The 24,453-nt window shown below is 48.7% G+C and overlaps 7 non-coding genes and 2 pseudogenes across 7 annotated transcripts; all 9 read right to left on the bottom strand.

Annotated features, from left to right (window-relative positions):
- Positions 1–771: 771 nt before the first annotated feature.
- On the bottom strand, positions 772–962 carry LOC130320698 (U2 spliceosomal RNA). Its single transcript, XR_008866555.1, has one exon. It is a non-coding gene; the product is annotated as a U2 spliceosomal RNA (small nuclear RNA).
- A 2,089-nt stretch (positions 963–3,051) lies between these two features.
- On the bottom strand, positions 3,052–3,242 carry LOC130320697 (U2 spliceosomal RNA). The gene has a single exon (XR_008866554.1). It is a non-coding gene; the product is annotated as a U2 spliceosomal RNA (small nuclear RNA).
- A 2,102-nt stretch (positions 3,243–5,344) lies between these two features.
- On the bottom strand, positions 5,345–5,535 carry LOC130320696 (U2 spliceosomal RNA). Its single transcript, XR_008866553.1, has one exon. It is a non-coding gene; the product is annotated as a U2 spliceosomal RNA (small nuclear RNA).
- Positions 5,536–7,616: 2,081 nt separating this feature from the next.
- LOC130320695 (U2 spliceosomal RNA) lies at positions 7,617–7,807 on the bottom strand. The gene has a single exon (XR_008866552.1). It is a non-coding gene; the product is annotated as a U2 spliceosomal RNA (small nuclear RNA).
- A 2,098-nt stretch (positions 7,808–9,905) lies between these two features.
- On the bottom strand, positions 9,906–10,078 carry LOC130320809 (U2 spliceosomal RNA; annotated as a pseudogene).
- A 5,819-nt stretch (positions 10,079–15,897) lies between these two features.
- LOC130320828 (U2 spliceosomal RNA) lies at positions 15,898–16,066 on the bottom strand (annotated as a pseudogene).
- A 2,094-nt stretch (positions 16,067–18,160) lies between these two features.
- Positions 18,161–18,351, bottom strand: LOC130320883 (U2 spliceosomal RNA). The gene has a single exon (XR_008866703.1). It is a non-coding gene; the product is annotated as a U2 spliceosomal RNA (small nuclear RNA).
- Positions 18,352–20,456: 2,105 nt separating this feature from the next.
- LOC130320882 (U2 spliceosomal RNA) lies at positions 20,457–20,647 on the bottom strand. The gene has a single exon (XR_008866702.1). It is a non-coding gene; the product is annotated as a U2 spliceosomal RNA (small nuclear RNA).
- A 2,089-nt stretch (positions 20,648–22,736) lies between these two features.
- LOC130320881 (U2 spliceosomal RNA) lies at positions 22,737–22,927 on the bottom strand. Its single transcript, XR_008866701.1, has one exon. It is a non-coding gene; the product is annotated as a U2 spliceosomal RNA (small nuclear RNA).
- Positions 22,928–24,453: the final 1,526 nt, after the last annotated feature.

The raw sequence follows: 24,453 nt of genomic DNA, 5'->3' as shown, positions 1-24,453 counted from the left end.
TCAGTCCATGTTGGAGCAGGTTTAGATACAGTCTAAAGTATAGATCTCAAAGTCTGTGCACAGAATTTAGCAAGGGCCTCGCACCTTCTGATGCATCAGGTAGGTGCACAATAGCATAGCCTAACCCTCTGTACTTTGGTCTATATTGATGCGGGACATAGACAGCCAGCTGATGACCAATCCATTAGTGCAATGGATGGCTGGAAGCATTTGTCTTTGCCTTTGCAATACCACAGAAGCAATGCATGGTCAATGTACAGCAATGACACACCTGTGTGAACAGCCAGGAGACCCCCCCCCCCCCCCCCATGTTATGTTACATAGTTACATAGTTAGTACGGTCGAAAAAAGACATATGTCCATCAAGTTCAACCAGGGAATTAAGGGGTAGGGGTGTGGCGCGATATTGGGGAAGGGATGAGATTTTATATTTCTTCATAAGCATTAATCTTATTTTGTCAATTAGGAACATTCAGCACCCACCCGCTATCAAGGCAGCTGCCTATCATGTCATGCCGTACCTGCACAGGTGTGCTGGCTACTCAAATGATCCAATTAAGGAGGCCATTTAGTCAGCAGCAGCAGAAGTCCTGTGCCTGGACGCTCCAACAGCGGCCAGACACAAGCAGAAGCAGAAGCAGCAGAAGCAGCAGCAGCACCACCTTTTGTTTTTTGGCTGCAGCAGCAGCAAGGCCCACAGGGCTGGCTAGCTGGCTAGCCAGCAAGCAGGTAGCAATGAAAGTAGGAATCTTTCTTTTTAACCCTGTAAGGGGGTGGTGCACTGTACCCGAAGATACTGCCATATCGGGTCAATGCATAGGGCGACGGAAGCAAGCTTCGAAATCGGCCCCCGTTCTCAAAAATCCATTTAATATATGGTCCCCAGATAGGGGACGTATCAGATATTAAACTGATAAGAACAGATACTACACTTGATCTTAGCCAAAAGGCCGAGAAGCGATAACCGTGAAAGGGGCGGGCCCAACAAGGTGCCCTTCATGGGCACTATCACTGCTTGCTGTCAGGGAGGCTGCCAGACAATTTTCCATGCACACTCTGGGCTGGGGGGCAGTCAACCACCAGTACACACAGCAGAACCTAAACCCATACCATTATTGCTAAGCAGCAAGACAGGGGCCCATTGCACTCCCACGGGGCCTTTTTAAATGCAATCCATAACCCGGATTTGCCAGGAACCCTTCTTACTCCTCCTACTTGCATGTGACACTGGGCTTAGGATCTGCATAGGAAACACACACACAAGCACACACCTACCTTTGTTGCCTGCACATGCCTCCTTGGCTGTCCCCAAACGGTATCAAACCAACACCCACGGGAAGCTGTAAGCATAGAGGACATGCCTGCACCCCATTGGACTTACCTGTGTGGGTTAAACCCGGGTTATTTGACAACCTATGGCGGTGATGGTTCTGCTCAGGCAGAGCAGTGCTGATGCTCCTCATAAAGCTGTCGCTGCTGTGAAGGTTCTAGGTGACATCACAAATCCCTATGGTTACATACACAACAAAGCTGGGTTGTTGTTGTTTACACTCTGCAAGGCCTGTGGAAGTGAGTGACATCATAGCACTGTAGTTCTGAGGGTTCTAGATGGATGCAACAATCTCCTGTTGCTTCTATGAAGGCCATAATAGACAACATCACCAAACAGCTCCATAGTCACATACACAGCAAAGGAGAGATGTTGTTTACACCTAGTGATGTCAGTGGTATTGAGTGACATCACAGCACAGTGCTAAGGCTCCTGGGCCTGGACACAGCAGCGGCTGCAATATCTCAACGGAGAATACGTTTATATATATGTGTGTGTGTGCGCGTATATATATATATATATATATATATATATATATATATATATTTCTCCGCCGAAATCACTTTTAAACCCATTTCCACCTTTTTTTCCCTTCTCTTCCTCTTACTTTTTTTTCACGTTTTTTTACGTTTTTCTCCTTTTCGCCTCTTTTCTGGGCGTATTATTCTTCTTTTTCTTCTTTTTTTTCGTCTAATGCATACCCCATCAGTGCAGCAATGCTTATTCAATACCGCCAGCAGATGGAGACACTGGGGGATAATTTTCTAAGGATTTATACTGATTTTTCCTGTCTGAATTTGTCGCACAGAAAGTTGCAGGCCAAATATGTGTGACATTTCTGCGACTTTAGCTTCTAGAGCATTTTTACAACATTATACATAGGTGCTGAATACATAAAAAGCGACTGTTCAGCGACAGACAAGTCGCATCGGCTGAAAGTAGGCCAGAATGTCAGTCCATGTTGGAGCAGGTTTAGATACAGTCTAAAGTATAGATCTCAAAGTCTGTGCACAGAATTTAGCAAGGGCCTCGCACCTTCTGATGCATCAGGTAGGTGCACAATAGCATAGCCTAACCCTCTGTACTTTGGTCTATATTGATGCGGGACATAGACAGCCAGCTGATGACCAATCCATTAGTGCAATGGATGGCTGGAAGCATTTGTCTTTGCCTTTGCAATACCACAGAAGCAATGCATGGTCAATGTACAGCAATGACACACCTGTGTGAACAGCCAGGAGACCCCCCCCCCCCCCCCATGTTATGTTACATAGTTACATAGTTAGTACGGTCGAAAAAAGACATATGTCCATCAAGTTCAACCAGGGAATTAAGGGGTAGGGGTGTGGCGTGATATTGGGGAAGGGATGAGATTTTATATTTCTTCATAAGCATTAATCTTATTTTGTCAATTAGGAACATTCAGCACCCACCCGCTATCAAGGCAGCTGCCTATCATGTCATGCCCTACCTGCACAGGTGTGCTGGCTACTCAAATGATCCAATTAAGGAGGCCATTTAGTCAGCAGCAGCAGAAGTCCTGTGCCTGGACGCTCCAACAGCGGCCAGACACAAGCAGAAGCAGAAGCAGCAGAAGCAGCAGCAGCACCACCTTTTGTTTTTTGGCTGCAGCAGCAGCAAGGCCCACAGGGCTGGCTAGCTGGCTAGCCAGCAAGCAGGTAGCAATGAAAGTAGGAATCTTTCTTTTTAACCCTGTAAGGGGGTGGTGCACTGTACCCGAAGATACTGCCATATCGGGTCAATGCATAGGGCGACGGAAGCAAGCTTCGAAATCGGCCCCCGTTCTCAAAAATCCATTTAATATATGGTCCCCAGATAGGGGACGTATCAGATATTAAACTGATAAGAACAGATACTACACTTGATCTTAGCCAAAAGGCCGAGAAGCGATAACCGTGAAAGGGGCGGGCCCAACAAGGTGCCCTTCATGGGCACTATCACTGCTTGCTGTCAGGGAGGCTGCCAGACAATTTTCCATGCACACTCTGGGCTGGGGGGCAGTCAACCACTAGTACACACAGCAGAACCTAAACCCATACCATTATTGCTAAGCAGCAAGACAGGGGCCCATTGCACTCCCACGGGGCCTTTTTAAATGCAATCCATAACCCGGATTTGCCAGGAACCCTTCTTACTCCTCCTACTTGCATGTGACACTGGGCTTAGGATCTGCATAGGAAACACACACACAAGCACACACCTACCTTTGTTGCCTGCAGATGCCTCCTTGGCTGTCCCCAAACGGTATCAAACCAACACCCACGGGAAGCTGTAAGCATAGAGGACATGCCTGCACCCCATTGGACTTACCTGTGTGGGTTAAACCCGGGTTATTTGACAACCTATGGCGGTGATGGTTCTGCTCAGGCAGAGCAGTGCTGATGCTCCTCATAAAGCTGTCGCTGCTGTGAAGGTTCTAGGTGACATCACAAATCCCTATGGTTACATACACAACAAAGCTGGGTTGTTGTTGTTTACACTCTGCAAGGCCTGTGGAAGTGAGTGACATCATAGCACTGTAGTTCTGAGGGTTCTAGATGGATGCAACAATCTCCTGTTGCTTCTATGAAGGCCATAATAGACGACATCACCAAACAGCTCCATAGTCACATACACAGCAAAGGAGAGATGTTGTTTACACCTAGTGATGTCAGTGGTATTGAGTGACATCACAGCACAGTGCTAAGGCTCCTGGGCCTGGACACAGCAGCGGCTGCAATATCTCAACGGAGAATACGTTTATATATATGTGTGTGTGTGCGCGTATATATATATATATATATATATATATATATATATATATATATATATATATATATTTCTCCGCCGAAATCACTTTTAAACCCATTTCCACCTTTTTTTCCCTTCTCTTCCTCTTACTTTTTTTTCACGTTTTTTTACGTTTTTCTCCTTTTCGCCTCTTTTCTGGGCGTATTATTCTTCTTTTTCTTCTTTTTTTTCGTCTAATGCATACCCCATCAGTGCAGCAATGCTTATTCAATACCGCCAGCAGATGGAGACACTGGGGGATAATTTTCTAAGGATTTATACTGATTTTTCCTGTCTGAATTTGTCGCACAGAAAGTTACAGGCCAAATATGTGTGACATTTCTGCGACTTTAGCTTCTAGAGCATTTTTACAACATTATACATAGGTGCTGAATACATAAAAAGCGACTGTTCAGCGACAGACAAGTCGCATCGGCTGAAAGTAGGCCAGAATGTCAGTCGATGTTGGAGCAGGTTTAGATACAGTCTAAAGTATAGATCTCAAAGTCTGTGCACAGAATTTAGCAAGGGCCTCGCACCTTCTGATGCATCAGGTAGGTGCACAATAGCATAGCCTAACCCTCTGTACTTTGGTCTATATTGATGCGGGACATAGACAGCCAGCTGATGACCAATCCATTAGTGCAATGGATGGCTGGAAGCATTTGTCTTTGCCTTTGCAATACCACAGAAGCAATGCATGGTCAATGTACAGCAATGACACACCTGTGTGAACAGCCAGGAGACCCCCCCCCCCCCCCATGTTATGTTACATAGTTACATAGTTAGTACGGTCGAAAAAAGACATATGTCCATCAAGTTCAACCAGGGAATTAAGGGGTAGGGGTGTGGCGTGATATTGGGGAAGGGATGAGATTTTATATTTCTTCATAAGCATTAATCTTATTTTGTCAATTAGGAACATTCAGCACCCACCCGCTATCAAGGCAGCTGCCTATCATGTCATGCCCTACCTGCACAGGTGTGCTGGCTACTCAAATGATCCAATTAAGGAGGCCATTTAGTCAGCAGCAGCAGAAGTCCTGTGCCTGGACGCTCCAACAGCGGCCAGACACAAGCAGAAGCAGAAGCAGCAGAAGCAGCAGCAGCACCACCTTTTGTTTTTTGGCTGCAGCAGCAGCAAGGCCCACAGGGCTGGCTAGCTGGCTAGCCAGCAAGCAGGTAGCAGTGAAAGTAGGAATCTTTCTTTTTAACCCTGTAAGGGGGTGGTGCACTGTACCCGAAGATACTGCCATATCGGGTCAATGCATAGGGCGACGGAAGCAAGCTTCGAAATCGGCCCCCGTTCTCAAAAATCCATTTAATATATGGTCCCCAGATAGGGGACGTATCAGATATTAAACTGATAAGAACAGATACTACACTTGATCTTAGCCAAAAGGCCGAGAAGCGATAACCGTGAAAGGGGCGGGCCCAACAAGGTGCCCTTCATGGGCACTATCACTGCTTGCTGTCAGGGAGGCTGCCAGACAATTTTCCATGCACACTCTGGGCTGGGGGGCAGTCAACCACTAGTACACACAGCAGAACCTAAACCCATACCATTATTGCTAAGCAGCAAGACAGGGGCCCATTGCACTCCCACGGGGCCTTTTTAAATGCAATCCATAACCCGGATTTGCCAGGAACCCTTCTTACTCCTCCTACTTGCATGTGACACTGGGCTTAGGATCTGCATAGGAAACACACACACAAGCACACACCTACCTTTGTTGCCTGCAGATGCCTCCTTGGCTGTCCCCAAACGGTATCAAACCAACACCCACGGGAAGCTGTAAGCATAGAGGACATGCCTGCACCCCATTGGACTTACCTGTGTGGGTTAAACCCGGGTTATTTGACAACCTATGGCGGTGATGGTTCTGCTCAGGCAGAGCAGTGCTGATGCTCCTCATAAAGCTGTCGCTGCTGTGAAGGTTCTAGGTGACATCACAAATCCCTATGGTTACATACACAACAAAGCTGGGTTGTTGTTGTTTACACTCTGCAAGGCCTGTGGAAGTGAGTGACATCATAGCACTGTAGTTCTGAGGGTTCTAGATGGATGCAACAATCTCCTGTTGCTTCTATGAAGGCCATAATAGACGACATCACCAAACAGCTCCATAGTCACATACACAGCAAAGGAGAGATGTTGTTTACACCTAGTGATGTCAGTGGTATTGAGTGACATCACAGCACAGTGCTAAGGCTCCTGGGCCTGGACACAGCAGCGGCTGCAATATCTCAACGGAGAATACGTTTATATATATGTGTGTGTGTGCGCGTATATATATATATATATATATATATATATATATATTTCTCCGCCGAAATCACTTTTAAACCCATTTCCACCTTTTTTTCCCTTCTCTTCCTCTTACTTTTTTTTCACGTTTTTTTACGTTTTTCTCCTTTTCGCCTCTTTTCTGGGCGTATTATTCTTCTTTTTCTTCTTTTTTTCCGTCTAATGCATACCCCATCAGTGCAGCAATGCTTATTCAATACCGCCAGCAGATGGAGACACTGGGGGATAATTTTCTAAGGATTTATACTGATTTTTCCTGTCTGAATTTGTCGCACAGAAAGTTACAGGCCAAATATGTGTGACATTTCTGCGACTTTAGCTTCTAGAGCATTTTTACAACATTATACATAGGTGCTGAATACATAAAAAGCGACTGTTCAGCGACAGACAAGTCGCATCGGCTGAAAGTAGGCCAGAATGTCAGTCCATGTTGGAGCAGGTTTAGATACAGTCTAAAGTATAGATCTCAAAGTCTGTGCACAGAATTTAGCAAGGGCCTCGCACCTTCTGATGCATCAGGTAGGTGCACAATAGCATAGCCTAACCCTCTGTACTTTGGTCTATATTGATGCGGGACATAGACAGCCAGCTGATGACCAATCCATTAGTGCAATGGATGGCTGGAAGCATTTGTCTTTGCCTTTGCAATACCACAGAAGCAATGCATGGTCAATGTACAGCAATGACACACCTGTGTGAACAGCCAGGAGACCCCCCCCCCCCCCATGTTATGTTACATAGTTACATAGTTAGTACGGTCGAAAAAAGACATATGTCCATCAAGTTCAACCAGGGAATTAAGGGGTAGGGGTGTGGCGCGATATTGGGGAAGGGATGAGATTTTATATTTCTTCATAAGCATTAATCTTATTTTGTCAATTAGGAACATTCAGCACCCACCCGCTATCAAGGCAGCTGCCTATCATGTCATGCCCTACCTGCACAGGTGTGCTGGCTACTCAAATGATCCAATTAAGGAGGCCATTTAGTCAGCAGCAGCAGAAGTCCTGTGCCTGGACGCTCCAACAGCGGCCAGACACAAGCAGAAGCAGAAGCAGCAGAAGCAGCAGCAGCACCACCTTTTGATTTTTGGCTGCAGCAGCAGCAAGGCCCACAGGGCTGGCTAGCTGGCTAGCCAGCAAGCAGGTAGCAATGAAAGTAGGAATCTTTCTTTTTAACCCTGTAAGGGGGTGGTGCACTGTACCCGAAGATACTGCCATATCGGGTCAATGCATAGGGCGACGGAAGCAAGCTTCGAAATCGGCCCCCGTTCTCAAAAATCCATTTAATATATGGTCCCCAGATAGGGGACGTATCAGATATTAAACTGATAAGAACAGATACTACACTTGATCTTAGCCAAAAGGCCGAGAAGCGATAACCGTGAAAGGGGCGGGCCCAACAAGGTGCCCTTCATGGGCACTATCACTGCTTGCTGTCAGGGAGGCTGCCAGACAATTTTCCATGCACACTCTGGGCTGGGGGGCAGTCAACCACCAGTACACACAGCAGAACCTAAACCCATACCATTATTGCTAAGCAGCAAGACAGGGGCCCATTGCACTCCCACGGGGCCTTTTTAAATGCAATCCATAACCCGGATTTGCCAGGAACCCTTCTTACTCCTCCTACTTGCATGTGACACTGGGCTTAGGATCTGCATAGGAAACACACACACAAGCACACACCTACCTTTGTTGCCTGCAGATGCCTCCTTGGCTGTCCCCAAACGGTATCAAACCAACACCCACGGGAAGCTGTAAGCATAGAGGACATGCCTGCACCCCATTGGACTTACCTGTGTGGGTTAAACCCGGGTTATTTGACAACCTATGGCGGTGATGGTTCTGCTCAGGCAGAGCAGTGCTGATGCTCCTCATAAAGCTGTCGCTGCTGTGAAGGTTCTAGGTGACATCACAAATCCCTATGGTTACATACACAACAAAGCTGGGTTGTTGTTGTTTACACTCTGCAAGGCCTGTGGAAGTGAGTGACATCATAGCACTGTAGTTCTGAGGGTTCTAGATGGATGCAACAATCTCCTGTTGCTTCTATGAAGGCCATAATAGACAACATCACCAAACAGCTCCATAGTCACATACACAGCAAAGGAGAGATGTTGTTTACACCTAGTGATGTCAGTGGTATTGAGTGACATCACAGCACAGTGCTAAGGCTCCTGGGCCTGGACACAGCAGCGGCTGCAATATCTCAACGGAGAATACGTTTATATATATGTGTGTGTGTGCGCGTATATATATATATATATATATATATATATATATATATATATATATATATATATTTCTCCGCCGAAATCACTTTTAAACCCATTTCCACCTTTTTTTCCCTTCTCTTCCTCTTACTTTTTTTTCACGTTTTTTTACGTTTTTCTCCTTTTCGCCTCTTTTCTGGGCGTATTATTCTTCTTTTTCTTCTTTTTTTTCGTCTAATGCATACCCCATCAGTGCAGCAATGCTTATTCAATACCACCAGCAGATGGAGACACTGGGGGATAATTTTCTAAGGATTTATACTGATTTTTCCTGTCTGAATTTGTCGCACAGAAAGTTGCAGGCCAAATATGTGTGACATTTCTGCGACTTTAGCTTCTAGAGCATTTTTACAACATTATACATAGGTGCTGAATACATAAAAAGCGACTGTTCAGCGACAGACAAGTCGCATCGGCTGAAAGTAGGCCAGAATGTCAGTCCATGTTGGAGCAGGTTTAGATACAGTCTAAAGTATAGATCTCAAAGTCTGTGCACAGAATTTAGCAAGGGCCTCGCACCTTCTGATGCATCAGGTAGGTGCACAATAGCATAGCCTAACCCTCTGTACTTTGGTCTATATTGATGCGGGACATAGACAGCCAGCTGATGACCAATCCATTAGTGCAATGGATGGCTGGAAGCATTTGTCTTTGCCTTTGCAATACCACAGAAGCAATGCATGGTCAATGTCAGCAATGACACACCTGTGTGAACAGCCAGGAGACCCCCCCCCCCCCCATGTTATGTTACATAGTTACATAGTTAGTACGGTCGAAAAAAGACATATGTCCATCAAGTTCAACCAGGGAATTAAGGGGTAGGGGTGTGGCGCGATATTGGGGAAGGGATGAGATTTTATATTTCTTCATAAGCATTAATCTTATTTTGTCAATTAGGAACATTCAGCACCCACCCGCTATCAAGGCAGCTGCCTATCATGTCATGCCGTACCTGCACAGGTGTGCTGGCTACTCAAATGATCCAATTAAGGAGGCCATTTAGTCAGCAGCAGCAGAAGTCCTGTGCCTGGACGCTCCAACAGCGGCCAGACACAAGCAGAAGCAGAAGCAGCAGAAGCAGCAGCAGCACCACCTTTTGTTTTTTGGCTGCAGCAGCAGCAAGGCCCACAGGGCTGGCTAGCTGGCTAGCCAGCAAGCAGGTAGCAATGAAAGTAGGAATCTTTCTTTTTAACCCTGTAAGGGGGTGGTGCACTGTACCCGAAGATACTGCCATATCGGGTCAATGCATAGGGCGACGGAAGCAAGCTTCGAAATCGGCCCCCGTTCTCAAAAATCCATTTAATATATGGTCCCCAGATAGGGGACGTATCAGATATTAAACTGATAAGAACAGATTTTTTTGATTGAAAGAGCTTTATTTTCCGTTCAGTCATTACAAGTCGTACAATAAATTACAGTCACACAAAGCATGATAGTACAATACACAGCAAAGGTTCCCTAAGCTATACATCGCACACCATGCTACTCTAACATTCAGCTCAATCCTGCAATATAAAGGCACAAGAGATCAAACAAAAACCAAATAATACAATCTGTGATCGGGGTAGGGGTGTGGGCGACTATGTGGGGGTGGGGAGGGGGCGGATCACAGGGCCAAACTGTTGGGCTGTATCTTCAGGGAGACATGGGAGAAGGAGAGGGGTCTTCACTCCTCTTCTTCCTCATCAACGGCCGAGCTGTCCAAGATGGAATAGTCTCTAAGCAGGTTCTTGATGAACCTGCGGCAGTCCCGGACGGACATGTTTTCCCTGTTGATCACGAGGCGGTTCCTGGCAAGCCACACTGCGTCCTTAAAACAGTTCATAAGGCGCCAGGCCTCCTGGATGGCCTCCACGTCGTAGGTCCCAGGGAACAGGCCGTAAAGCACCGAATGGTACGATAGGCAGCTCCTGGGCACTGAGTCTCTGAGTTCCTGTTCTAGGGCGTCCAACAGACCCTGTGCAAAGGGGCACTGCCAAAACACGTGGAAAGATGTTTCCTCCACGTAGGGGCAACGGGGGCAGTACCGGGTCTTGCACAGGTTGCGGGCATGCATGAATGACCTGAGAGAGAGACCTCCCATGACGGCCATCCACGACAAGTCCTTGTGTCCATTGGTAAGCCGCTTTGAGGCCACATTGTTCCAAACTGTCTCTGCAGTGGCTGCGGGGAGTCCCGGAACCAGCTCGGTCGAGTCCTTAGCTCGGATGAGCTTGTGGATTGTCTTTGGCTTCCATAGGTCTGGTTTCAGTCCTTCCAGCTGGTGCTCCCTCACAAACCGGACAACATCCCCATAGAACCAGGGAGTGTTCCAGTTGTAAGGGATGGAGCTGTCCCACTTGTCCCAGCCCAGCTGTCTCCAGAGGGGCATGAGAAGCAAGCGAGACATGGACCTGCCCGCTGAGCCAGTCTTTTCTACAAGAGTCCGCTGCACCGTGACACATGCAAAGGAGGCCCTCAGCAGAGCGGGGATGTCGGGTATTCCCTTCCCACCCTTGCGGGGTTCCTTGTACATCACGGTCCTCTTGACTCTGTCCATTTTGCCCCAGACGAAGCCAAACACTGTCCGGGTGATGGCCTTGCAAACGGTGGTATGGGGAGGCCAGGCCTGTGCGGTATATTGGAGCACAGGCAAAACTTCACTCCGCAGGACAAGTGCCTTGCCTTCCATCGTGAGCTTTCTGGAGCTCCACAGTCCGATCTTCGAGTTTATCCTTCCTAGTCGGTCTTGCCAAGACTTAAGGGCCGCTCCTTCCTTCCCGAACCAGACTCCAAGAATTTGAATGAAGTCCGGCTTAATAGTAAAGGGGAAGGGGGCGGAAGAAGCCAGGTGCCACTCCCCGAAGAGCATGGCCTCCGACTTCCCGCAGTTGACTTTTGCCCCCGAAGCTCTGCCGAAGTCCTCGCAGGTCTGGACGAGTGCAGTCACCGAACGCTGGTCAGCGCAGAAGACGGTCACGTCGTCCATGTAGAGCGAGCACTTGACCTCGTGGCGATCTGGTCCTGGTGCGGTGATCCCTCTGATCTCTCCATTCTGCCGGATAGTCTCAGCGAAGAGCTCTATAACACAAACAAAAAGGAGAGGTGAAAGAGGGCAGCCTTGTCTAACCCCTGAAAGAATAGGAAAGGGGTCAGTCTTCCAGCCGTTCACCAACACCGTGCTGTAAATGTCAAAATACATAACGTTAACAAAAGAGCAAAACATCTTCCCCAGACCCAGCCTGCGCAAAACCCTGTCCATGAATGCGTGGGAGACACGGTCGAACGCCTTCTCCTGATCTAAGCTGACCAGGGCGGCGCGGCCCCCGCGGTCCTGGATGTAATGGACCGTGTCTCTCACAAGGGCAAGGCTGTCGGCAATCCTGCGGCCAGGAATGCTGCAGGTCTGGTCCGGATGGACGATCTGCCCCATGACAGGTTTCAGCCTGTTGGCCAGCACCTTGGCGAGGATCTTGTAGTCCACGTTCAGGAGAGAGATGGGACGCCAGTTTTTCAGGTCACACCTCTCCCCCTTCCGCTTATACAAGATCGTGATCATCCCTTCCCTCAACGACGGAGGCATTCTGCCCCCCACCACCATCTCCTCGTACACCTCCAACAGGTCCGGACAGATCAGGTCACCCAGCGCTACGTAGAGCTCGGCCGGGAGACCGTCACTGCCCGGGGTCCTGCCGGGCTTAAAGGATTTAGCGGCAGAGAGCAGCTCCCCCACCGTCAAGGGATCGTCCATAGCCGCCGCACCTGCGGGATCAACAACGTTAGTGACACCTGACAGGAACCTCTCGGCGGCTTCGGGGTCGGATGACTTGGGGGCGTAGAGGTTGCTGTAGAAGTCGTGGACGACCCCCATCACTTCCTCCTTGCCGCTCCTCATGTGTCCGGTCTCATCTCGTAGCTCAGTCAGGGGCGTGTGGCCGGCATGGAGCTTCCTGAAAAAGAAAGAGTTACATTTCTCACCCTTCTCCAGGTTCTCCACCTTGGAACGAAAGACGATTCGCTTGGATTCCTCCTCAAAGTGCCTTTTCAAGCTCTTTTTGGTCTCCTCCAGCTCCTCCCTGACGTCCCAGCCACACTGGAGCAGGTCCTGCAGGGACCGCAGCTCGCGCTGCAGTTTCCTCAAGTCCCACTTCTTCGCACACGCCTGTTGTCTGCCTTTTGCCTGAAAGAAACAACGGAATTCGACTTTAACATATTCCCACCAATCGCTGATGCACTTGAACAGACATTTGTCATTTCGCCATACAAGGTAAGCATCCCTAAGTTCCTCCATGACCTCCCTCTGCTCCAACAGGGCACAATTCAACTTCCAGGAGCCCGGGCCAGGTGGGAATCCATGGCCCAGAGTCCCCCGGAATCGAATGGCCCTGTGGTCAGAGAAGAAGCAGGGGACCATAGAGTACGACACCTTTCTGACTGCTCTCGAAGTGAAGATGAAGTCTATCCGAGAACGGAGCGAGCCATCGGGGCGGCTCCACGTATAGTTTACGGAGCCGTTCCCGATGGACCCGACAACGTCCTGCAAGGATGCCTCCGTCACCATCTCAATCAGCAGTTTAGACGTCACGTCCAGGTTGGCGGATGTGCCAGAACTGCGCCCGTCCACCTCAATGGGGCAGTTGAAGTCACCACCCAACACTACTGCCCTAGTGGTGGCGAGTTCAGCCCGCAGGGCCTGGAGAACCTCCAGTCGGACATCCCTCTCAGGGGAGGCATACACGTTGATGAGCCGCACTGGCTCCCCCGCCCAGGAACCGTCTGCGACAAGAAGTCTGCCACAGACGAGCTCCCGGACGGAATCAAGTGCAAAGTTACCTCCCCTGATCAGGATGGCCACCCCCGCAGACCTATTGTCGCCCCCACCAGACCAGTAGGAAGGGCCGTGAGGCCACTGCCTGGCCAGATGGTTGTAAGACCTAGAAGCAGACAAAGCACATTCCTGCAACATGTAAACATCACACCTCTGGGAATCTAAGAACGTAAGAACAGTCTGAAATCTAAACCAAGCTCTAATACTCCTCACATTAATGCAGAAGATGTTGAGATCAGCCATGGGAATAAAAAGAGAGGTTAGTTCTGATACTAGTTACCAGTCTGGTCGGACGGGTCCTCTTCTCTGGCGCCTGTCGGCTCCTGTGGCTTCTCGTAGCGCCCTTCCAAGAACTCGTCGTAGACCGTGTTGGACGGAGTGTCCAGGATTTTCTTAACCTCTGGGTCCTGCAGCAGCTCCTCCATAGATTGAGCTTGGACTGGCTCTGCTTGGACCTGCTCCACTTGGGCTTGCTCCATCACCTCCTCTCCTTCTGAAGCCTCAAGGCTCTCGCAGACCTGCTCCATCTCCTCCTCCTCATCTGAAGCTTGAGGGGTCTCGCAGGTCTCGATTATCTTTCTTTTGTGGGACTCTTCTGATACGTTGTCCCTTCCTTTCCTCTTCCTCTGTATGGTACCTGGGGGAGGAAGCACAGGAAAGTCCTCCGAAGGGCGGGCACCAGCAGCTGGAGGGGGGTTAGGTGCTGCTGGGCCAGGAGAGAAAGGAGGCTGGGTGGGGCGGGGGGCAGGAGAGAGTGCCCGGGCAGGGGAGGACGGGGCAGGGGTGGGCCGGGCAGGGGAGGACGGGGCAGGGGTGGGCCGGGCAGGGGAGGACGGGGCAGGGGTGGGCCGGGGTGGGGTACGGGGGGCCGGGGTGGGCCGGGGTGGGGTACGGGGGGCAGGGGTGGGGCGGGATGGGGCAGGAGGGGCGGGGGTGGGACGGGATGGGGCAGGAGGGGCAGGGGTGGGACGGGATGGGGCAGGAGGGGCAGGGGTGGGACGGGATGGGGCAGGGGTGGGACGGGATGGGGCAGGGGTGGGGCGGGATGGGGCAGGAGATGGGGCGGGAGGGGCAGGGGATGGGGCGGGAGGGGCAGGGGAGGGGCGGGACGGGGCAGGGGTGGTGGCTTTCGCCTTCTTACCCTCCTTGGTCGGCTTGGCCATCCGTGGTGTTGGCTCCGGAGCTGGGGCTGGCTTCGGTGCTCTCGCTGCCACAGATGCCCATGTTCTCTCCCTCTGGGGGCAGTCCTTGTAGCTGTGGGCTGCCAGTCCGCAGAGGTTGCAGGTCTTGCTCTTGGGGCAGTCCTTGGTCGTGTGACCTGTCACACGGCAATACCTGCAGGCATCCTCCGTACAGTCCTTGCCCTCGTGGCCCATCTTGCCACATCTCCTGCAGGTCTGCGGCATGTCCGGGTAGAAGATAAGTCCTGTGGAGTTGCCCAAGGAAAATGTCGTTGGCAGGTGCTGTAGTCCGTCTGGAGAAGCAGGGTTCTTGTTGAGTCTGACGACCACAGACCACTTGCAGGTCCAGTATCCGAGTGAGTTCAGGATGCGGGTGGGCTCCCTCACCACGGTGCAGAAGCGCTTCAGGAAGGTCGAGATGTCCGTGCCTGGGGTGTGTGGGTTCCGCATTGAGACCGTCACCCGCCTCTCCTCTCTCTGAATAAGGCAGTTGCCCACAAAGCGAGAGAAAGGGGATTCGGGACTCGCCGCTTTCACCACCTCCCAGTATCTTCTACAGGTCCCAATGGTGGCAAAGGTGATGTAGAAGATTCCCGAAAAGAAGGTTGCTATTCCCAGGGTGTCAGCCGTGGGGAAGCCTTGATCCGCCAGCATCTTCTTGCAGAACACGTCGTGGGACATGTCCGGCACCCTTCCGTCCACGGGCTTGAGCTTCAAGGCAACAGTCTGCCTCATCCAGGGCTCCAGGGTTGGAGCTTCCAGGTTAGGAATTCTGCCGCCCTTCTGCCTTGCCGTGGTGGAGGTTGAAGCTTGCTGTGGTTGGGGCTGGACCTCCAGGCCTTGCCCTGCAGCCTCCTGGGTGGACTTGCTGGTTGAGGCCATGGCTTCTTCCAGCAGGCTCTTTTCCGCTTCCTTGCTTGCTTGTGGAGAGAGGCTTCGCAAAGTCTTCTTTCCCGGGTGGGAGGAGCTATGCAGATCCGGTCCCGGTGGGAGGAGCTATGCAAATCCTTCTCCAGAGGCAGCGAGTTTCTTCGAAAAGATTCTGCGCCGCCTTCCTCTTCGCCGCTGTTCCGGAATTCACCGCCGATTCCCTTCTTCCAGGTTCTTCGTCGGCTTCTTCCGGAGCTGCAGTCTTCAAGATCTTCTCCTTCTTCAGATGTTCCGAGGCAGGCAGGAGACGATCTTCAGGTGGTATGCTCTAGAGAAATGCGGTTCTAATAAGAACGAAAAGTACTGCAATCGTACTACGCAAAATCTCTACCACAATGCTTGGAGTTCTTCAGACCGTAGCGATCATGGTATCTCCCCTGCCAGGTAAGTATACTGATAAGAACAGATACTACACTTGATCTTAGCCAAAAGGCCGAGAAGCGATAACCGTGAAAGGGGCGGGCCCAACAAGGTGCCCTTCATGGGCACTATCACTGCTTGCTGTCAGGGAGGCTGCCAGACAATTTTCCATGCACACTCTGGGCTGGGGGGCAGTCAACCACCAGTACACACAGCAGAACCTAAACCCATACCATTATTGCTAAGCAGCAAGACAGGGGCCCATTGCACTCCCACGGGGCCTTTTTAAATGCAATCCATAACCCGGATTTGCCAGGAACCCTTCTTACTCCTCCTACTTGCATGTGACACTGGGCTTAGGATCTGCATAGGAAACACACACACAAGCACACACCTACCTTTGTTGCCTGCAGATGCCTCCTTGGCTGTCCCCAAACGGTATCAAACCAACACCCACGGGAAGCTGTAAGCATAGAGGACATGCCTGCACCCCATTGGACTTACCTGTGTGGGTTAAACCCGGGTTATTTGACAACCTATGGCGGTGATGGTTCTGCTCAGGCAGAGCAGTGCTGATGCTCCTCATAAAGCTGTCGCTGCTGTGAAGGTTCTAGGTGACATCACAAATCCCTATGGTTACATACACAACAAAGCTGGGTTGTTGTTGTTTACACTCTGCAAGGCCTGTGGAAGTGAGTGACATCATAGCACTGTAGTTCTGAGGGTTCTAGATGGATGCAACAATCTCCTGTTGCTTCTATGAAGGCCATAATAGACGACATCACCAAACAGCTCCATAGTCACATACACAGCAAAGGAGAGATGTTGTTTACACCTAGTGATGTCAGTGGTATTGAGTGACATCACAGCACAGTGCTAAGGCTCCTGGGCCTGGACACAGCAGCGGCTGCAATATCTCAACGGAGAATACGTTTATATATATGTGTGTGTGTGCGCGTATATATATATATATATATATATATATATATATATATATATATATATTTCTCCGCCGAAATCACTTTTAAACCCATTTCCACCTTTTTTTCCCTTCTCTTCCTCTTACTTTTTTTTCACGTTTTTTTACGTTTTTCTCCTTTTCGCCTCTTTTCTGGGCGTATTATTCTTCTTTTTCTTCTTTTTTTTCGTCTAATGCATACCCCATCAGTGCAGCAATGCTTATTCAATACCGCCAGCAGATGGAGACACTGGGGGATAATTTTCTAAGGATTTATACTGATTTTTCCTGTCTGAATTTGTCGCACAGAAAGTTGCAGGCCAAATATGTGTGACATTTCTGCGACTTTAGCTTCTAGAGCATTTTTACAACATTATACATAGGTGCTGAATACATAAAAAGCGACTGTTCAGCGACAGACAAGTCGCATCGGCTGAAAGTAGGCCAGAATGTCAGTCCATGTTGGAGCAGGTTTAGATACAGTCTAAAGTATAGATCTCAAAGTCTGTGCACAGAATTTAGCAAGGGCCTCGCACCTTCTGATGCATCAGGTAGGTGCACAATAGCATAGCCTAACCCTCTGTACTTTGGTCTATATTGATGCGGGACATAGACAGCCAGCTGATGACCAATCCATTAGTGCAATGGATGGCTGGAAGCATTTGTCTTTGCCTTTGCAATACCACAGAAGCAATGCATGGTCAATGTACAGCTATGACACACCTGTGTGAACAGCCAGGAGACCCCCCCCCCCCCCCATGTTATGTTACATAGTTACATAGTTAGTACGGTCGAAAAAAGACATATGTCCATCAAGTTCAACCAGGGAATTAAGGGGTAGGGGTGTGGCGCGATATTGGGGAAGGGATGAGATTTTATATTTCTTCATAAGCATTAATCTTATTTTGTCAATTAGGAACATTCAGCACCCACCCGCTATCAAGGCAGCTGCCTATCATGTCATGCCGTACCTGCACAGGTGTGCTGGCTACTCAAATGATCCAATTAAGGAGGCCATTTAGTCAGCAGCAGCAGAAGTCCTGTGCCTGGACGCTCCAACAGCGGCCAGACACAAGCAGAAGCAGAAGCAGCAGAAGCAGCAGCAGCACCACCTTTTGTTTTTTGGCTGCAGCAGCAGCAAGGCCCACAGGGCTGGCTAGCTGGCTAGCCAGCAAGCAGGTAGCAATGAAAGTAGGAATCTTTCTTTTTAACCCTGTAAGGGGGTGGTGCACTGTACCCGAAGATACTGCCATATCGGGTCAATGCATAGGGCGACGGAAGCAAGCTTCGAAATCGGCCCCCGTTCTCAAAAATCCATTTAATATATGGTCCCCAGATAGGGGACGTATCAGATATTAAACTGATAAGAACAGATACTACACTTGATCTTAGCCAAAAGGCCGAGAAGCGATAACCGTGAAAGGGGCGGGCCCAACAAGGTGCCCTTCATGGGCACTATCACTGCTTGCTGTCAGGGAGGCTGCCAGACAATTTTCCATGCACACTCTGGGCTGGGGGGCAGTCAACCACCAGTACACACAGCAGAACCTAAACCCATACCATTATTGCTAAGCAGCAAGACAGGGGCCCATTGCACTCCCACGGGGCCTTTTTAAATGCAATCCATAACCCGGATTTGCCAGGAACCCTTCTTACTCCTCCTACTTGCATGTGACACTGGGCTTAGGATCTGCATAGGAAACACACACACAAGCACACACCTACCTTTGTTGCCTGCAGATGCCTCCTTGGCTGTCCCCAAACGGTATCAAACCAACACCCACGGGAAGCTGTAAGCATAGAGGACATGCCTGCACCCCATTGGACTTACCTGTGTGGGTTAAACCCGGGTTATTTGACAACCTATGGCGGTGATGGTTCTGCTCAGGCAGAGCAGTGCTGATGCTCCTCATAAAGCTGTCGCTGCTGTGAAGGTTCTAGGTGACATCACAAATCCCTATGGTTACATACACAACAAAGCTGGGTTGTTGTTGTTTACACTCTGCAAGGCCTGTGGAAGTGAGTGACATCATAGCACTGTAGTTCTGAGGGTTCTAGATGGATGCAACAATCTCCTGTTGCTTCTATGAAGGCCATAATAGACAACATCACCAAACAGCTCCATAGTCACATACACAGCAAAGGAGAGATGTTGTTTACACCTAGTGATGTCAGTGGTATTGAGTGACATCACAGCACAGTGCTAAGGCTCCTGGGCCTGGACACAGCAGCGGCTGCAATATCTCAACGGAGAATACGTTTATATATATATGTGTGTGTGTGCGCGTATATATATATATATATATATATATATATATATATATATATATATATATATATATTTCTCCGCCGAAATCACTTTTAAACCCATTTCCACCTTTTTTTCCCTTCTCTTCCTCTTACTTTTTTTTCACGTTTTTTTACGTTTTTCTCCTTTTCGCCTCTTTTCTGGGCGTATTATTCTTCTTTTTCTTCTTTTTTTTCGTCTAATGCATACCCCATCAGTGCAGCAATGCTTATTCAATACCGCCAGCAGATGGAGACACTGGGGGATAATTTTCTAAGGATTTATACTGATTTTTCCTGTCTGAATTTGTCGCACAGAAAGTTGCAGGCCAAATATGTGTGACATTTCTGCGACTTTAGCTTCTAGAGCATTTTTACAACATTATACATAGGTGCTGAATACATAAAAAGCGACTGTTCAGCGACAGACAAGTCGCATCGGCTGAAAGTAGGCCAGAATGTCAGTCCATGTTGGAGCAGGTTTAGATACAGTCTAAAGTATAGATCTCAAAGTCTGTGCACAGAATTTAGCAAGGGCCTCGCACCTTCTGATGCATCAGGTAGGTGCACAATAGCATAGCCTAACCCTCTGTACTTTGGTCTATATTGATGCGGGACATAGACAGCCAGCTGATGACCAATCCATTAGTGCAATGGATGGCTGGAAGCATTTGTCTTTGCCTTTGCAATACCACAGAAGCAATGCATGGTCAATGTACAGCAATGACACACCTGTGTGAACAGCCAGGAGACCCCCCCCCCCCCCCCATGTTATGTTACATAGTTACATAGTTAGTACGGTCGAAAAAAGACATATGTCCATCAAGTTCAACCAGGGAATTAAGGGGTAGGGGTGTGGCGCGATATTGGGGAAGGGATGAGATTTTATATTTCTTCATAAGCATTAATCTTATTTTGTCAATTAGGAACATTCAGCACCCACCCGCTATCAAGGCAGCTGCCTATCATGTCATGCCCTACCTGCACAGGTGTGCTGGCTACTCAAATGATCCAATTAAGGAGGCCATTTAGTCAGCAGCAGCAGAAGTCCTGTGCCTGGACGCTCCAACAGCGGCCAGACACAAGCAGAAGCAGAAGCAGCAGAAGCAGCAGCAGCACCACCTTTTGTTTTTTGGCTGCAGCAGCAGCAAGGCCCACAGGGCTGGCTAGCTGGCTAGCCAGCAAGCAGGTAGCAATGAAAGTAGGAATCTTTCTTTTTAACCCTGTAAGGGGGTGGTGCACTGTACCCGAAGATACTGCCATATCGGGTCAATGCATAGGGCGACGGAAGCAAGCTTCGAAATCGGCCCCCGTTCTCAAAAATCCATTTAATATATGGTCCCCAGATAGGGGACGTATCAGATATTAAACTGATAAGAACAGATACTACACTTGATCTTAGCCAAAAGGCCGAGAAGCGATAACCGTGAAAGGGGCGGGCCCAACAAGGTGCCCTTCATGGGCACTATCACTGCTTGCTGTCAGGGAGGCTGCCAGACAATTTTCCATGCACACTCTGGGCTGGGGGGCAGTCAACCACTAGTACACACAGCAGAACCTAAACCCATACCATTATTGCTAAGCAGCAAGACAGGGACCCATTGCACTCCCACGGGGCCTTTTTAAATGCAATCCATAACCCGGATTTGCCAGGAACCCTTCTTACTCCTCCTACTTGCATGTGACACTGGGCTTAGGATCTGCATAGGAAACACACACACAAGCACACACCTACCTTTGTTGCCTGCAGATGCCTCCTTGGCTGTCCCCAAACGGTATCAAACCAACACCCACGGGAAGCTGTAAGCATAGAGGACATGCCTGCACCCCATTGGACTTACCTGTGTGGGTTAAACCCGGGTTATTTGACAACCTATGGCGGTGATGGTTCTGCTCAGGCAGAGCAGTGCTGATGCTCCTCATAAAGCTGTCGCTGCTGTGAAGGTTCTAGGTGACATCACAAATCCCTATGGTTACATACACAACAAAGCTGGGTTGTTGTTGTTTACACTCTGCAAGGCCTGTGGAAGTGAGTGACATCATAGCACTGTAGTTCTGAGGGTTCTAGATGGATGCAACAATCTCCTGTTGCTTCTATGAAGGCCATAATAGACGACATCACCAAACAGCTCCATAGTCACATACACAGCAAAGGAGAGATGTTGTTTACACCTAGTGATGTCAGTGGTATTGAGTGACATCACAGCACAGTGCTAAGGCTCCTGGGCCTGGACACAGCAGCGGCTGCAATATCTCAACGGAGAATACGTTTATATATATGTGTGTGTGTGCGCGTATATATATATATATATATATATATATATATATATATATATATATCTCCGCCGAAATCACTTTTAAACCCATTTCCACCTTTTTTTCCCTTCTCTTCCTCTTACTTTTTTTTCCACGTTTTTTTACGTTTTTCTCCTTTTCGCCTCTTTTCTGGGCGTATTATTCTTCTTTTTCTTCTTTTTTTTCGTCTAATGCATACCCCATCAGTGCAGCAATGCTTATTCAATACCGCCAGCAGATGGAGACACTGGGGGATAATTTTCTAAGGATTTATACTGATTTTTCCTGTCTGAATTTGTCGCACAGAAAGTTGCAGGCCAAATATGTGTGACATTTCTGCGACTTTAGCTTCTAGAGCATTTTTACAACATTATACATAGGTGCTGAATACATAAAAAGCGACTGTTCAGCGACAGACAAGTCGCATCGGCTGAAAGTAGGCCAGAATGTCAGTCCATGTTGGAGCAGGTTTAGATACAGTCTAAAGTATAGATCTCAAAGTCTGTGCACAGAATTTAGCAAGGGCCTCGCACCTTCTGATGCATCAGGTAGGTGCACAATAGCATAGCCTAACCCTCTGTACTTTGGTCTATATTGATGCGGGACATAGACAGCCAGCTGATGACCAATCCATTAGTGCAATGGATGGCTGGAAGCATTTGTCTTTGCCTTTGCAATACCACAGAAGCAATGCATGGTCAATGTACAGCAATGACACACCTGTGTGAACAGCCAGGAGACCCCCCCCCCCCCATGTTATGTTACATAGTTACATAGTTAGTACGGTCGAAAAAAGACATATGTCCATCAAGTTCAACCAGGGAATTAAGGGGTAGGGGTGTGGCGCGATATTGGGGAAGGGATGAGATTTTATATTTCTTCATAAGCATTAATCTTATTTTGTCAATTAGGAACATTCAGCACCCACCCGCTATCAAGGCAGCTGCCTATCATGTCATGCCCTACCTGCACAGGTGTGCTGGCTATTTAAATGATCCAATTAAGGAGGCCATTTAGTCAGCAGCAGCAGAAGTCCTGTGCCTGGACGCTCCAACAGCGGCCAGACACAAGCAGAAGCAGAAGCAGCAGAAGCAGCAGCAGCACCACCTTTTGTTTTTTGGCTGCAGCAGCAGCAAGGCCCACAGGGCTGGCTAGCTGGCTAGCCAGCAAGCAGGTAGCAATGAAAGTAGGAATCTTTCTTTTTAACCCTGTAAGGGGGTGGTGCACTGTACCCGAAGATACTGCCATATCGGGTCAATGCATAGGGCGACGGAAGCAAGCTTCGAAATCGGCCCCCGTTCTCAAAAATCCATTTAATATATGGTCCCCAGATAGGGGACGTATCAGATATTAAACTGATAAGAACAGATACTACACTTGATCTTAGCCAAAAGGCCGAGAAGCGATAACCGTGAAAGGGGCGGGCCCAACAAGGTGCCCTTCATGGGCACTATCACTGCTTGCTGTCAGGGAGGCTGCCAGACAATTTTCCATGCACACTCTGGGCTGGGGGGCAGTCAACCACCAGTACACACAGCAGAACCTAAACCCATACCATTATTGCTAAGCAGCAAGACAGGGGCCCATTGCACTCCCACGGGGCCTTTTTAAATGCAATCCATAACCCGGATTTGCCAGGAACCCTTCTTACTCCTCCTACTTGCATGTGACACTGGGCTTAGGATCTGCATAGGAAACACACACACAAGCACACACCTACCTTTGTTGCCTGCAGATGCCTCCTTGGCTGTCCCCAAACGGTATCAAACCAACACCCACGGGAAGCTGTAAGCATAGAGGACATGCCTGCACCCCATTGGACTTACCTGTGTGGGTTAAACCCGGGTTATTTGACAACCTATGGCGGTGATGGTTCTGCTCAGGCAGAGCAGTGCTGATGCTCCTCATAAAGCTGTCGCTGCTGTGAAGGTTCTAGGTGACATCACAAATCCCTATGGTTACATACACAACAAAGCTGGGTTGTTGTTGTTTACACTCTGCAAGGCCTGTGGAAGTGAGTGACATCATAGCACTGTAGTTCTGAGGGTTCTAGATGGATGCAACAATCTCCTGTTGCTTCTATGAAGGCCATAATAGACGACATCACCAAACAGCTCCATAGTCACATACACAGCAAAGGAGAGATGTTGTTTACACCTAGTGATGTCAGTGGTATTGAGTGACATCACAGCACAGTGCTAAGGCTCCTGGGCCTGGACACAGCAGCGGCTGCAATATCTCAACGGAGAATACGTTTATATATATGTGTGTGTGTGCGCGTATATATATATATATATATATATATATATATATATATATATATTTCTCCGCCGAAATCACTTTTAAACCCATTTCCACCTTTTTTTCCCTTCTCTTCCTCTTACTTTTTTTTCACGTTTTTTTACGTTTTTCTCCTTTTCGCCTCTTTTCTGGGCGTATTATTCTTCTTTTTCTTCTTTTTTTTCGTCTAATGCATACCCCATCAGTGCAGCAATGCTTATTCAATACCGCCAGCAGATGGAGACACTGGGGGATAATTTTCTAAGGATTTATACTGATTTTTCCTGTCTGAATTTGTCGCACAGAAAGTTGCAGGCCAAATATGTGTGACATTTCTGCGACTTTAGCTTCTAGAGCATTTTTACAACATTATACATAGGTGCTGAATACATAAAAAGCGACTGTTCAGCGACAGACAAGTCGCATCGGCTGAAAGTAGGCCAGAATGTCAGTCCATGTTGGAGCAGGTTTAGATACAGTCTAAAGTATAGATCTCAAAGTCTGTGCACAGAATTTAGCAAGGGCCTCGCACCTTCTGATGCATCAGGTAGGTGCACAATAGCATAGCCTAACCCTCTGTACTTTGGTCTATATTGATGCGGGACATAGACAGCCAGCTGATGACCAATCCATTAGTGCAATGGATGGCTGGA

The sequence above is a fragment of the Hyla sarda genome, unplaced genomic scaffold (assembly GCF_029499605.1).
Source record: "Hyla sarda isolate aHylSar1 unplaced genomic scaffold, aHylSar1.hap1 scaffold_222, whole genome shotgun sequence".
Classification (NCBI taxonomy): domain Eukaryota; kingdom Metazoa; phylum Chordata; class Amphibia; order Anura; family Hylidae; genus Hyla; species Hyla sarda.
The sequence above is the reverse complement of the archived record's forward strand: the minus strand, read 5'-3'. Positions and strand labels throughout refer to the sequence as shown.